Source organism: Corapipo altera, unplaced genomic scaffold, assembly GCF_003945725.1.
Source record: "Corapipo altera isolate COAL_440 unplaced genomic scaffold, ASM394572v1 268, whole genome shotgun sequence".
NCBI classification, from domain to species: Eukaryota; Metazoa; Chordata; class Aves; order Passeriformes; family Pipridae; genus Corapipo; species Corapipo altera.
Genome location: NW_020884901.1, coordinates 4,503,431 through 4,517,261, shown reverse-complemented (window position 1 = coordinate 4,517,261; position 13,831 = coordinate 4,503,431).

Below are 13,831 nucleotides of genomic sequence, written 5' to 3'. Positions count from 1 at the left end.
TTTGGCAGAGGCTATTCTTGGAAGCCTCACAATGTCCACTGGGCCCCCCATTTCTCGCTGCCAGCAGCTTTTATTTGAGCAGAGAAGTTAAGGAGGAGCTGCTTTGCCATCCAGGAGCCACCAGTGCCCACTGTCCTCATTGTCACCTCAGTGGGCAGGGAGGAGCAGATAGATGCCCCTTGGGGTCCTTCTATGCCTCTTTTTAATTAGAGACCTCATCTCTGAGTCTTACATGCCCTTCTGCAGGGTTAGTCACTCTCACCTGCTTAATCCTGGGAGATTATTTTCTGGTCTCTTTTAAAAAATAACCCAACCACCCCAAACTCTTCAGTCTCTTTCAGTTCTTTTCATTTCACCTCATTTAATTCCTGGGCAGCTTAATGACTTGGTAGTAATGAATAAGATGAAAATTAGGGCTTAATAAGTGTTAAGAAAAGACAGTTTCCTTGCTGATGAAGGGAGCACAGTGGTGGGAAAGTGGAGCCTGGGGAGAGCACAGAGATAACCCCAAAACTCCTCCTGACCTTGAGAGGGGCGATGCCAACTCTGGGCTGCAACTGGTGACAGTGACAAGCTGCAGCCAGACCAGGGAGATGCCAGTCCCAGGAGAAGAATGCTGGAGGAAAGCAGGAGGGGATGGACACAAGGAGGGGCTGGCACACGGGTGCTGGAGGGGACATGACTGTGCCCAGCTCAGCACCCCAAACACCCCATTGCTTTCTGGCCAGGGCAGGGGCTGAGCTGAGAGTGCAGCTCTGTGCAGGGGAGCCAGGAGAGCTCAAAGGCTGAAGTGACCCCCATGTTTGGGGAACCCCCCTCTTCACCTGAGGAGGTGGCTTTGGCCTGCAAAGCCCTACAGCTTCTGCTGGGGTGGCACCACTGGTGCCTCAGAGCCCAGCATGGCAGCAGTAAATCCAGCCCCAGGGGTGCTTATGGGACTAAAACTGCTGTAACATCACTTGCCATCAAGTGCCTGCGGGGCCAAATTCTTGTACCAAATTCTTCTGGTACCCTCTGTGCTGGTGTTACTCCGGGATCACCGTGTGGCAGCAGATGGCATTAAACCGCCAGAAACATCTTATTACACCCCCTGCCAGAGCTGATTTGTGGGCATTCCCCCTCTGATGCAGCACCTGCCTCACCCCAGGCACAGCCCGGCACCGGTGGGTGGGTGGATGGTGTTTTGCTGACTCATCTGGGGCGAGGAATTTGCTGACTCAGCACTGGCAGGAGCTGCTGAGCAATACCTGCAGGACCGGGAGCAGCCGATGGGTACCAGCACCTGAGCACTGCAGGCACGAGTGTGCCCCGTGGCACTGGGAACGCTGGTGAGGATGCTGGGATGCCAACCTGGATCAGCGCAGGAGCACCGGTAATGACCGGCCACTCACACTGCATTAGCTGTCTGGGGATTAGTGATAATATTGGGACTGACAGGTTGATCAGGGGAAAAAAGGTGTAGAACTAATTGACCTGCTAGAAAACGTGTCCAACAAGATTCACCTCCCCGTAACACAAACACCCCCCTGGTGTCCTCCCCCAGACTTGGAGTAAACATCACCAGGGAGCCCGAGCACTGGGGGCTGCCACGGCTGCACTGTGGGGAATCCTGATGTGCCCTGAGAGTTGCCTCCATCTCTAACACCCACCACGTTCTTTGAGCTAGCAGCTCCTCCATCACCTCCTCTGCAGGACCCCCGGCCATCCCCTGCTCCCAGTCTCGGTGCCGCCAGTGCTTCTGCCTCCCGGGGATTGCTGTGCTCCTTCTGCTCCCAGGTTATGTCACTTCAGAAACACTGGGCGGCTTTGAAGCGCATTTCTTGCAGTTTTGATCCTTTTTTTACTTCTCTGAGAGTAACAGGGCATGACCGAGTGGGAACACCAGATCCCAGCCCTGGTTAACACGTCTGTGTGGATCCACGGAGGCGTCTGGGCTGCCCAGGGTAATTCAGGGCAGGGCTGTTTTGGAGAGAGGGTTTTGCCCAAAGCAATGCCTCTAATTATCCCAACGAGCCTGTGGATGGCAATGCCAGCAGTTCCTGCTCGGGCTGAGGATAGCTTTTCCACGTCAGCTGAGCTGCTGAAATCCTTATCCAAGGGCGATGCAGGTGGAAAAAAACTGAAGAGTAATTGAGAAGCTCAGTGAGATGGGGGCAAACAACATCAGCATCAGGAAATTCCCTGAGCTAAAAATAGTTGACACTAAAATCTATTAGAGGGCTCAAACATATTATAGGGGATCAAACACCCTGTTCCTGCTCGCTCTTGTGCATCCACTTGTGGCTACTATGAGAGACAGGAGACCTAAAACCAACTAAAAATCCACTGTTTTATAGCAGGCACCTCCAGCAAAACAGCACTTGGATTCAAAAGGATACTCCAATCCCCAAACCCTCTTTTAAAATTATTCTTTAATTCTTTTTTATTATAAGCCTTATAACTCTCCTCCAAGTCTGGCTCTGCTGTGACAAGCAGCTTCAAAGAGCCCCTCCACAATAAAATCAGATGCTGCTCCTGCACAGCCCAAGATCAGAAATACCTGCAGTGGGGATCGATTGCCTGATTAGGGGGAATTGATTGCCCCAGCCTCATTAGCATATCGTTAGTGCTGACCCCATGGCTGGCCCCACTCAAGCAGGCCATGACCTGGATGGATTAAAAAGCGCAGTGCACAGGGAGGGATGGGAAATCAGTAAAGAGGAGAGAGGGAGGCGAAGGTCCCGATCAATAACAGCCACATCGTTACCCCACCGAGGCTCTGCGTGCTCGGCACCCATCGCCCCGGGAGCATCTCAGGGGGAGCAGCTCCCAGGGCACAGTTCCCTGCTCACAGCAGCCCCCAGTGGAGCATCCCTGTGGGGACTATGGAGAGTCTCTTCGAGAGCTCCAGCCCTTTTGAACGTTGACTAACAGGTTTTTTTTAGTGCCGTTGAGTCAGTAGCCCCAGATAGGATTTCCATCTGCGCCGTGCGAGGCCTTGCCAGACTGTGTTTTGGGCCTCCATCCAAATAAAGCTGAAGAACTAGTTGGGTTTGATTTGGTTTCTTTTCTTCTTCTTTTTTTTTCCCTTTATAATTTTGCACACAAAAGAAGGGAGGAGGACCTTGGCTGTTCCCGAGGCTCCGTCCAGCCTGAATCTCCCCAAGACCTGCTTTATGAATGACTTACCTGAGCTCAGGAGACAACCTGCAGGAGGGAGCCTGATTCAGCCTGATTTCCCATGGGCAGAGGGTGGCTGAGGGGATGGAGAGCCCCAGTACCCAGCTTTACAGACTGACCTGGGTTTATCGTGAAGACCTGGGCTATGGCACATCACAGCTCTCCTGTCAGCATCTGAGGGTACACAGAAAGTATTTCAGATTGATTAAAAGAGCAAGGATGAGCCTCTGGGAGTGGGTGGAAGGAGGAGATTCTCCCAGAGACCTGGGATAGCTGCAGCCCAATGCCCCAGGGTGACATTCATTCCGAGCCAAGCTCCAGCCCTATCCCTGGAAGCTCCTTGGTCCCTTCTCCATATTGATTCACACAGGAGCCCCTGTGCATCCTCTGCTTTCGGGTGGAGAAGCAATTCCCAGCCCCAGGGAGGGCAGGAGCACTAGAAATGCTATCAGACATGCAGCACCAGCCCTAACATTTGACTGTGAGCTAATGAGATCCTGGCTCCGGGCAGGAGCTGACCAGGCATTTGTCCAAGGCCCTATGAAGTGCCCAGGGCCATTCAGGAGGAGTCAGTGCCAGCAGTAGCCCAGGGTCCCAGCCAGGACAGGAGCCCCAGAGAGGTCATGGCCACATGTGAAAGAGCAGGATTGTCGGGAAAGTCTGTTCCCAGACATCCTTTGAGCATCCAGGATCAATTCTCTCTTAATTTTCTTGTTGATTTAAAAATCTGTTGTGCAGTGAGAGTTACAAGGAGCTGGGATGCTCCAGAACCCACGTGTGCAACACAGGTGACCTGGCACAGGGCAGTTGTCCCCAGGCAGTTGTCCATACCTGACATTCAAGTATGGACACCCTGTGCCCATCTTGGGTGACCACACCAGCAACCAGCATGGCCTGGACAACACAGCAAGGCCCCCTGTCCTTGCTGTGCTGGGGGGATCCCACTGCCACCACCGCTTCTTACCGCCTGCAGGATAGAGGTGTCAGTGTCTGACTGACAGCACTGCTTCAGGTTTATGACACATTTCCAAAGTAAAAGGTGCTAAGAGCAAATAAATGGTGATTTCCCAAATAATCAGCACAGATTTGGTTAAAAAAAAAAAGGAGGTTTCCTTGCTTCCACACTGCTGTTTGGGACACTGCTGCAGTGAAAGCTCCAGGAGGAGCTCAGGAGGCAGCGATATTCCCACATGGGATGAAGTGCTCCCCATTGATGCTGTCCATCAGCTCTCATTACAGTTCATTTCCTCTGTTGGGTGAATTATTGCAGGAGACTCCGTGCCGGCAGCCCTTTGCCAGACACCGTAACACAGCAAATTAATTAGCAGCGATGTGATAACTACCCGCGAATCTCATAACTGTAATTGCGCTGCGCCGCTCCGGCCAGGAGCATTTGATCTCCTATTGATTAACCAAACTGGCTGCCCCCTTTCACAACATGCCTCATTTCCCACTGGCTTTTTTGTGCCCCCGGTTTTGAAGAGGAACAACTTGGCCAAGGAGGAGCTGGAGCACAGGAATCACAGCTGCTGAGGGATGGAGGCAGCAGCCTGTGGCTGTCACCCTGCTGCTCACAGCACTAGTGGGAGAGAGGAGCACCCAGGGACCATGTGCATCCCACAGCATCCCTCAGCTCCTACAGGTAGCCCTGGAATACGGGGCAGAGCCCTGCTCCCTCCCAGTTTTTGGCTATTGTGCCCTGAGGAGGCCCCTCCAAGGCGATGCTGCCCAGCCCTCACAGACACCTCTCCCAGAGAAAGTGCTCACTTTGCCCCTCTACACTGGGACAGAGCAGGTAGCTGCTCTTCTCTTCAACAGGGACCATGTTTGAAGCAGTTTTTTCCTCAAGAAACCCCTTCCTGAGTTTTCCCTGTGTTTTTCCACCCGCAAGGAAGGCGAGTGCCCCACTCCCCTCATCCTGCTCGGTGCTGGACTCCATCATCCCGACATGGAAACACGTGAGCAGGATCCATCTGAATTACAGTGACCCTTCCCACCCCAGAGCTTTACAGGAATGATTACACATTATGCTATGAATAAGTAATGTCTCGACGCAGACTTCCACCTGTTCCGAGCATCTCCCTGTGATCTCCGTGGCTTTCAGAAAAGAAGCTGGAAACAGGAATCTATTTTGCAGGCAGCAGAGATGTTTGAAGCCTCCTTCACCCCATGTTTCAAGTGTTTATCTCCTCTGCTTGGCACAGTTGTGCCTCCTCCACGGCAGCCGGGTGGGACTGGGTAGATCAAGCTCTTGACATCAAGTTTTCACTGCTGCAGGTCCATCTCCCAGCCCACAGGAAAAGTTATTTGTGAGCATCATTAAGCCACCAAAGAGAAACAAAACCCGGCTAAATTGGGTTGGCAGCTGGATCCCAGAGACTGATTAGTTAGTTGGCTGATTAACCATCCATGTGTCCAACCTGAGTGACTTCTCTGTCGCTTTTCTCACCAGCAAGACGAACCCAGGGCCTGCAGGAAGGTGCTGGGATGGCAGAGAGTGAGGCAGAAAAGCCCTTGTGTGCTTGGCATGTTGTCTAAGCACTTCTTAAACAACATGCCAAGCACTCAACTTAACTTACTGTTGTTTAAGTATCTTCCTTCTCCTCTATGTAACAGCCCAAGAAATAAATAGTGAATATCACTTTACTGTCCCCAGGCACCTCCACCCACCCAGCAAAAGGTAGGGATGGAAAAACTGCTGTGGCCTTCAGGAAAAAAATTAAAAAAAAAAAAGAAAGACAAATCCCCCCAAGCTCCCTCTTTCCTTCCCTTGTCAAAATAAGCAAATGACAAAAAAAATACTGAAAATGTTTTGCCACCAAACCTTAATGCCTCACGCTGTGTAGGTGTTCTCCTTCTTTATGAAATTAGTGTTGGCCAAATTTAGTTATTTTCACATCATTTCAAAACAAAGAGTCAAGATACTCCATCTTTTAAGGATTATGAAGAAACATTTTGACACAAAACTCAACCCCCCCATTCATCAACTCCTCATCTAATTCAGCACAAGTTCATGAATAATTTTCATCAGCCTGAAACTGCTTATGCCTGATGAGACTCAGCCTGAAGTGCCCATATCAGCGTGGAATCCTCTCCCCTCTTGGGAGCTGCAGCAGCAAGATGTCCATCAGTCCCCTGGAGCTGAGGACCCACAGGACTTGCTGGGAACAGTGACCCCAAAGTCCCTGAGGATCTTCTCCCAGGTCCAATGTGGAACAGCTTCATCCTGTCTTCTTGCTCTACAGCAAACAAATGAAAACCTGGATGAGTCGGGTGAAGTGGGGCAGAAGCTCCAACAGACCTTCCTCCCCTTCCAACACAGCTTCCTCCCCACGATGTGGCCATATCCTGATTCATGACTTGCACCAGTTTTGCTGTTCTGGCAAACAAGAGCTGTTTGGAGCGACAAGGAAAAGCTCACCCTGGAGTGAAAGCCATGAAACAGGATTTTGTGGAGCCACCAAGAGTCCAACCCCACCCCAGCCTCTTCCCAGTGCAGGGTGAGGGTGTGTCCCTGCAACCCTGGAGAAGATTTTTCTGTGTGGAGAACAAGGGGCTGAGATGGACACGTGTCCAGTCTCAGCTCTTCTCTCTCCAGGTGGTTGTAGAAGCCTCCTCAGCTCAGCCTGGCCCAGCTGCAAACCCTGGACCCCAGGAAGGGGCTTTCTGGGCTCAGACAGCAGCGTTTGGGGTATTTTGGGGGGCAAGAGGGCAAAGAACTCCTGCCTCATCTCCCTCCTGCCCTCCACGCAGGCTGATGGCAGCAGAGGTGCAGGCTGCTCTCAGGGGCTCTCAGGAGGCTTCACACATCCCTCAGCAGTGCAGGGGCTGCCTCTTACTCTCCTTTACCTAAACAAGCTTCTCTTTGCAAAGATTTTTCCACGCTGATTTGTACTGGCACTAGTGGGTCCCCCCAGATGTGGCTGCAGCTGTGTGATGCCTCCCCTGCACCGCCTGCCTCCACTGGGAACCCAGCTGGGAAACTTCTGGCTGACTTGCAACAGAATATTTTTATCATTAATTTTTCCTTAAGAAATCTTTTGAACCCTGTTTTCCCTTCCTGGGATCTGGAGTCAGCCCATGGGTGTTCAGTGTGGTTTTCACGCAGCCTTGCAGTGAGTGTGGATCGGGGGGTTAGGCCAAAATCTCTTCTTGTTCCCATGTTCACATCTTTGCACAGTTGATTTTAAGCTGGTGGTAAAAATCTAGGCAGGGGTGCCAGCTAACAAATGCTACCAGATAACCTGGAAAACTTTAAATGCCATGTAAACCACCCATCTGTTGTCACAGAGGTTTAACCCAGGGCCGGGGGAAGTTTTGGCAGCCCAGGCTGCCCTTGGAGCAGCTGTGCAGGTGCTCCCATGGTTCTGCCCACCAGCCTTTCTAGCCCTGTGCCCACACACACCCGGGGAAAGGTTCTCAGCCCCTCTCCTCTTCATGCTGCCATGCACAGAGCTGCTCCCATCCTCATTTTCCCTGTGCTGCCTGTTGGGAGCGGATTCCAGCAGAGAAGCTGTGCTGCAGCTGAGTTCCAGGGATGCTGAGGCAGGAATTGAGGTCTTATCCAACCCCACTGAACTTCAGGGCTTGGAGCAGCACAGACTCTGTAGAGGGCAGAGGTGGATCTGAGGTGAATACCCTCGGGAAGCATCTCCTTCCAGGCAGAGGTTGTGGATCCAGAGCTGAGGTGTCAGTCAGACAGTGCCCCGGCACAGCTCAGCTGGTGGAGCCACATCCCCTCACGGTGGGATGCTGCCTCTGCCACAGCCGCCTGCTGAGAGCCTGAGGAACAAAACAGGCCTGTGTGGGGGAAAACAATGCACAAAAATATAAAGAAGGAGAAAAAGAAAAAGGAGATTAAAAATTATAAACGGCAACAGACAACAACAACAACAAAAATATGCAGCTTTCTCCTCAAACTGCTCTTTTAGTCCCAACAGCGTCTGCTGTGCAGAGCTCGCATCTCAGAATTCACAGCTGCTCAAAAAAACCCCAAAAAGCTCATGAATTATTTATCCCCGCTCAGATCAATCCTTCAGCATGCTGTCAGTGAGGAATCAAAGCCCCAACAAGGCAGGCAGGGGAGGAAGCAGCTTCCAAACTCCCCAAGTGACCAGCAGGTCCCTCAGCTTGAGTGCTGCATCTCACCTGTCTCCCTCCCCATCCTCATTCCTGTCTGCATCCCCATCCCCTTCCCTGTCCCTGTCCCCACGAGCCTGTGGTGCCCATCACACACAAGCCCCCTTTCTGAGCTCCTTCCAAGACCCTGCATATTAATAATTGATGGAAAAGTCTTATTTTAAGGCATGTGAGTTACCTTCTTCCCAGGGAGGCTTCTCCTCCTTGCCCCCAAATCACAGCACTATTGTGGGCATTTTATCCCCAGCTCTGCCTTGCCCATGGGGACTCCCTCTCCTGCCCACAGCCTCTGACACTCTTAAAATCCTATACCTCTCCCCCACTGTCTCTTTCCCCCTCTAAACTGGCAAGGAAGTTAAAAAAGAGCAACTGAGAGCAGCTGAGGTAAGGAGCCTTCCCCATCCCTGTCCCCATCCTCTGTCCCATCTCTCTGCAGATGTTGGTCACGGAGCTACAGATGTGGAGAAGAGCAGAGGATAGGGACATGTGGGGCCTGGAAAAACATTGCTTGTCCGCCTTGTCTGGTATGGAATTGTGGTGAGGGTGGGATGGAGAGAGAGGAAACATTTCAACTTCTTTTCCTCTTTGCTTTTCAGGCGAAAAATCCAGCCACGCAAAGAAAGATGGGCAATGTCCCTGCACTCAGGGATGCTCCGGGCTTTGAATGGAGACTGGGAGGGCTTCCAGGCTCTCCCTTTGTCACACCAGTGAGAGCAGCTTCCACAGGAGGGGTGGCCCAGGGTCACATCCCACAGGAGGGGTTGCAGGGGGAGCGGTGCAGGGGGATGCTGGTGCCAGGCAGTGGGGCAGGATGGTAGAGCCACTCACAAACCCACAGCAAAGCACCACCATGTGTTAACCCAGTGCCTACCCTGTTACTTTGGAGACAGGTGAAAGGAAAGCATCCCTCTCCACCATAATTTCTGAATTTCAAAACGTTTTACTTCGTTACTGACAACGGCAAAGCATCTGCTCTCAGAACTGCTCCCTTTCCCACAAGCTCCCCTAACCAGCCCTACTTCACTTGGGGCCCTGAAACGCTGCCCCATTCCCAGGGTGAAGACCTCTCCTCCTGGAAGCACTGGTTTTGGTCTCTCTGTTTTCCCCACCTCGAGTTTTGGTGCTGTCAGAGCTCTGGTTTCAACCTCCTTCCTATTTCATCTCTCCTTCTCGAGCAACTCTGTTTCCCCGGGGCTGATGCAATGCTGCTTAATTAGTCCCTGCCAAGCGCTGGCTCCATCATTAACCTCCCTCCTGCTCTCAGTCCAGAGTGGGTTTTGTTGCAGTTCTGATTCTTCAAAGCCCAAGTACAGCTCAGCTGTCAGAGGGAAAGGCAGGAGCACTCAGGGGACACCCAGCCCCTCTCCCCTGCCACGCCTGGGGGCCTGTCTGGGCTTTCCTTTGCACAAACCTGCAGGTGGGCAACTTTCTGCCAAAAAACCAGAAAAACTGTGTTCCCCTCTGCCTTAACCTGCACTCCACTGAGCAAGGCGTGGTGGGCACACAGGGCTCAGCTCTTCTGCTGATGTTGCCCCCCCCTCACTCCTTGCTGTCCCCATCCAACCCTCCGTGATGCTCCGGGAGAGCCTCCAGCGCAGCCCTGAATTCCTGCAGCACCTTCCCTGGTGCAAAGCCATTCATCACCACACCAGCAGCTCCCTGCTAAAGGCCACGCCGTGACAAAACGCCAATAGCTGTATTTACATTCAATATGTCCCGCTAATCTGGCCTTCAGGAAGCGTCTGCTGAACCTGCCCGTTCCTTCCTGGGCATCACCTCTTTAATCAGTCTCTTGTTACTGATCACAGATTGATTTCAGTTCCAGTAGCCAATAGGTTTTCCTTTTAATTTTCAGCATCATGTTTAATTAAAGCAGGGTGGATCTGACCCCATCAAATCATATCAAAGTCTGTCTAAACCCCAGGTGAGTGAAAACACCGGCATAAATTATTGATCAATCTTTGTTCAGATTAATCTATCACTGCCTCTCCCCGGGCAGTGCGAGGACAGAGCTCACGAGGTGTTTGTCTCGTGGCAGGTGTTCTGTGGCAGCTCAGGACGCGGTGGTGTCCCAGCCAGGGAGATGAAAACCTGCTCCCCAAAAGCATCACATCCCTCACTCCCAGCAAATCCCAGAGCAGGGACACAGTAGGTGCTGGGAGATGCTGCGAAACTTCCAGACCTTGTTATCCACTGGGAAGAGGATGCAAATCACAGTGAGAAGTGGGATTAAAAAAAATAATCCCCATTTCTGCACAAATCCCAGACTAAAGGCCCTTGGGCTGAAAAAACAAGTGTTTTTCCCTAGTCTTAGTGGTCCTGGAGCTGCAGGGTTGGTGGGAGCGATGCTCAGGGCAGGGAAACCCTTCTCCCCTGCCCCGCTGCAGATTTCCAAGTGATCAATGGAAACCACCACAAAGTTCATACCTGGAGGCAGTTTTATGTCAGTGCACAGAGGAGATGAGGAGCAACAAGAAGTGGGTGTGATGGGGAGACAAAACCAAGCAGACACGACAGGAGGTGCTGCTGCTGCTGAGCCCAAGCCTTTACCCCCCATGAGCTTGACCAGCACCAGAGCTGGGAGGGTTTTCTGCCCCTCCTGGGCTGGGCAAGATCCTGAGCTCAGAAATGATCCAGAAATGCTGAAAACCAGCAAAGCCTTGGAACACCTCAGAGGTCCTGTGGGGTTCAGCTGGAGCTGACTCCTCTGGCACTGCAGCAACCCAAACCCAGAGAGCAAACACGCCTTTGGGTTATGAATAAAGATGGGGCCGAGGCGTTCCTGCCTCTCCCGAGGCAGCAGCTCTCCTGCCTGAATACTAATCACTGCTCTGAGCTGAGACCACTAAAAACCATGTTTGGGGCCAGGGTCTGGAAAAGACAATGGTGTATTTGCACTATTTTGGAGTGGCTTTGTGGGATGCAGAAAACTTCTGTTCTTGGAATAAACTTCGGATGCTGCCAAAACTTGAGAGGGGTGAAGGGCTGGGTGGAAATAGCTGGAGAGTGGGGAAGGATTGCCAAGAGCATCAGCTCAGCTTGTGAGTCAGCAGCATTAGCTCTCACCTCAACAAGCAATCTGCAAATTGTGCAAATCTGCTTTTCACAGTTCACCTAACCTGCGAAATGGCCTCAGATTTACTGCCCGGGTGTTCACGCTCAAAAACAACTGCGTTAATGAAGGAGCAGAGGGAAGGGGGGAATTACACAAACACAGGAGTTTGGGTTTCACTTGGAGCGATGGCTGGTGCCATCCCATGTGAGGGTTTCTGCCACACGATGCTGGGTTTGCAGTTACATCCCCAGAAACACCTGAGGCTGGTTCCTGAGCCGGGCATCCCTTTGGCTTCCCTGTTTTTCTACCTGCTCGCTGCAGCTGCAGCCCCCATCTGAAGCCTTCACTGTGCAGGGGGATTCTTTGATAAATTAAAGATTTCCAATCCTTCTGGATTAAAACCCTCCCATCATCAGATGCAAAACGGATAAGGGGGTCAGTCTCTGCAAGGAGAAGATGAAAGGGGTCGTGTTTCCCCTCCCTTTGTAAAGTGGCGAGATCAATACCACGTTTCCACTGGGATAAAAGAGCCAGCTCGACTGTGGGGAAATTGCTTGGGAAGGAGGAGGCAGCAGCAGAATGAATCGTTGGAATGAACCACCCCAGGGTTTACCTTTAAAGTATTTTTAGCACCGAGCCTGGAAGAAAAGGCTGCAACCCAATAGTTCAGAGCAGGACAAGTAGAGGACGTCGGCACGTGGAGGAGTTACCTTTGTGCACAGGTCCTCCAGCAGAGCTGGGAATGGAGAGGGAGCTGTGGAGAGGAGAGAAGGTTGTGACAAGTTCATCTGCTTCTCGTGTCGAGCTTCTGGAAAGTGTGTGAAAGGAGGATGGTGGCTTGGGAGCATCTCTTGGGATCTCAACCCTTGGTTTTTAGATCTTTAAAGGAAAATCCATCAGCTCTTCATCCAGGGCTCTGTGTGAGAAGGTACCTGTTAGTCCCATGTCTGTGAAATCCCAGTGTTCAAAACATCTTGGGTGATGTGCTGGATAATCTCCAGCATTTAATGGAGCTGTGCCCCTTCATCCCCACCCCAACCCTGAGGCTGAGCCACCTGAGCAAGACACAGGTGCCCACTCTTTGCTGCCAATCTGTGCACCAGGGGCTTTTCCAGGGGAACAAACAGTCACTCACCTCTTCCTGCAGAAACTGGGACTGTCAATCCCATTCCAATCCCAACTTCAAATGGTATTTGCTCTCTTTCCAGATAATGTCATCTTAATGTTCTCCAACGGGCTGTTACTAATCTTGTGCCGCAGATGGATGGATCATTATGGATGGGGGACTGGGGGGATCTGTAGCACAGATTGATCAAGCCCATGACAAAAAAGTGGTGTGATTTATGTCTATATTACACCACACATCTGGATATTTCCATAGGCCTTGTATTGCCTGAGCAAACACAAGTCCGTGTCCCCCCCCAGTGGTGTTGCTCCTTTAAGGGGCTGTGTAATACAACGTGGAGATATTTCATGGGGTGACACCAAATCTTGGTGGGAGAAACACCTTCCTACAAACCCTGCTTGGAGAAGAGGACAGGCCAGTGCTCCTCCAGCCTGTACTGGGGATCTGACACCTCCCCATCCCAGTGCTGCCCATGGGGCAATGTGAGGGATGTCAGGTCTCCCCATGGATCACCCCGACTGTTCTTGAGGTCTGGACCCCTTCTCTCTTTTTCTCCCCCAGAAAAAAGGCTTCATTTCCCCTTCTCATGCAATGCAACTGAGAGATGAGCATCAAACAGTACAACCCTTCTCATCCAGCATCCCTGATCCCAGACCCCATGGACACCCCTCGGAGCACACCACCCCTCCCATGTCCCAGTGTTGCACATTCCAGACCCCCCTTGTCTGTGAGCCCCAGTGTCCAGCACACCCCATGCTCAGATAGAGGCCGTAGGGACACCTTTGGAGGGGTTATTAAATCAACAGTGGGATCCAGGCAGTTTGCCCAGACCCATCTTCAACCTCTTACTACTTCAGGGGTTCACCCTGTGAGCTACCTGTATTTTATTCACCCAGGGATCCAACCTGTGAGCTACTTGTATTTTATTCAGCCTGATAAAGCACCTCCTCTTGTCCTCGAGCATCACCTCGTGAGGTTTAACAGCTGCTGCATCCCCTCCAGAGATCACTGCATTGCTGCACCCTGGGACCAGTCCAAGATCTGTCGAAGCCAGAGGAAAACTCCCATCGACGTCAATCAATTCGAGATTAAAAAGGGGTTGTAAAGCCTGTGATACCTCAGGGATGAAAGATATAAACATAACTATTTTTTTCAAAATTTACATTTTAAAGAAAGTCAGTTTTCCATGACCAATAAAAAACCAGCATTGCCTCTTGTAATGAGAACCAAGAGATCGTTCTCCTGATTTCAGGAGACACTGAGCACAGGGGGAAAGCTGCTGAAGTCTGAGCACAAACTTGGAGGACAGAGAGGAGCACATGTGCCAAAAGCCACCTCAGAACTCATGCTGA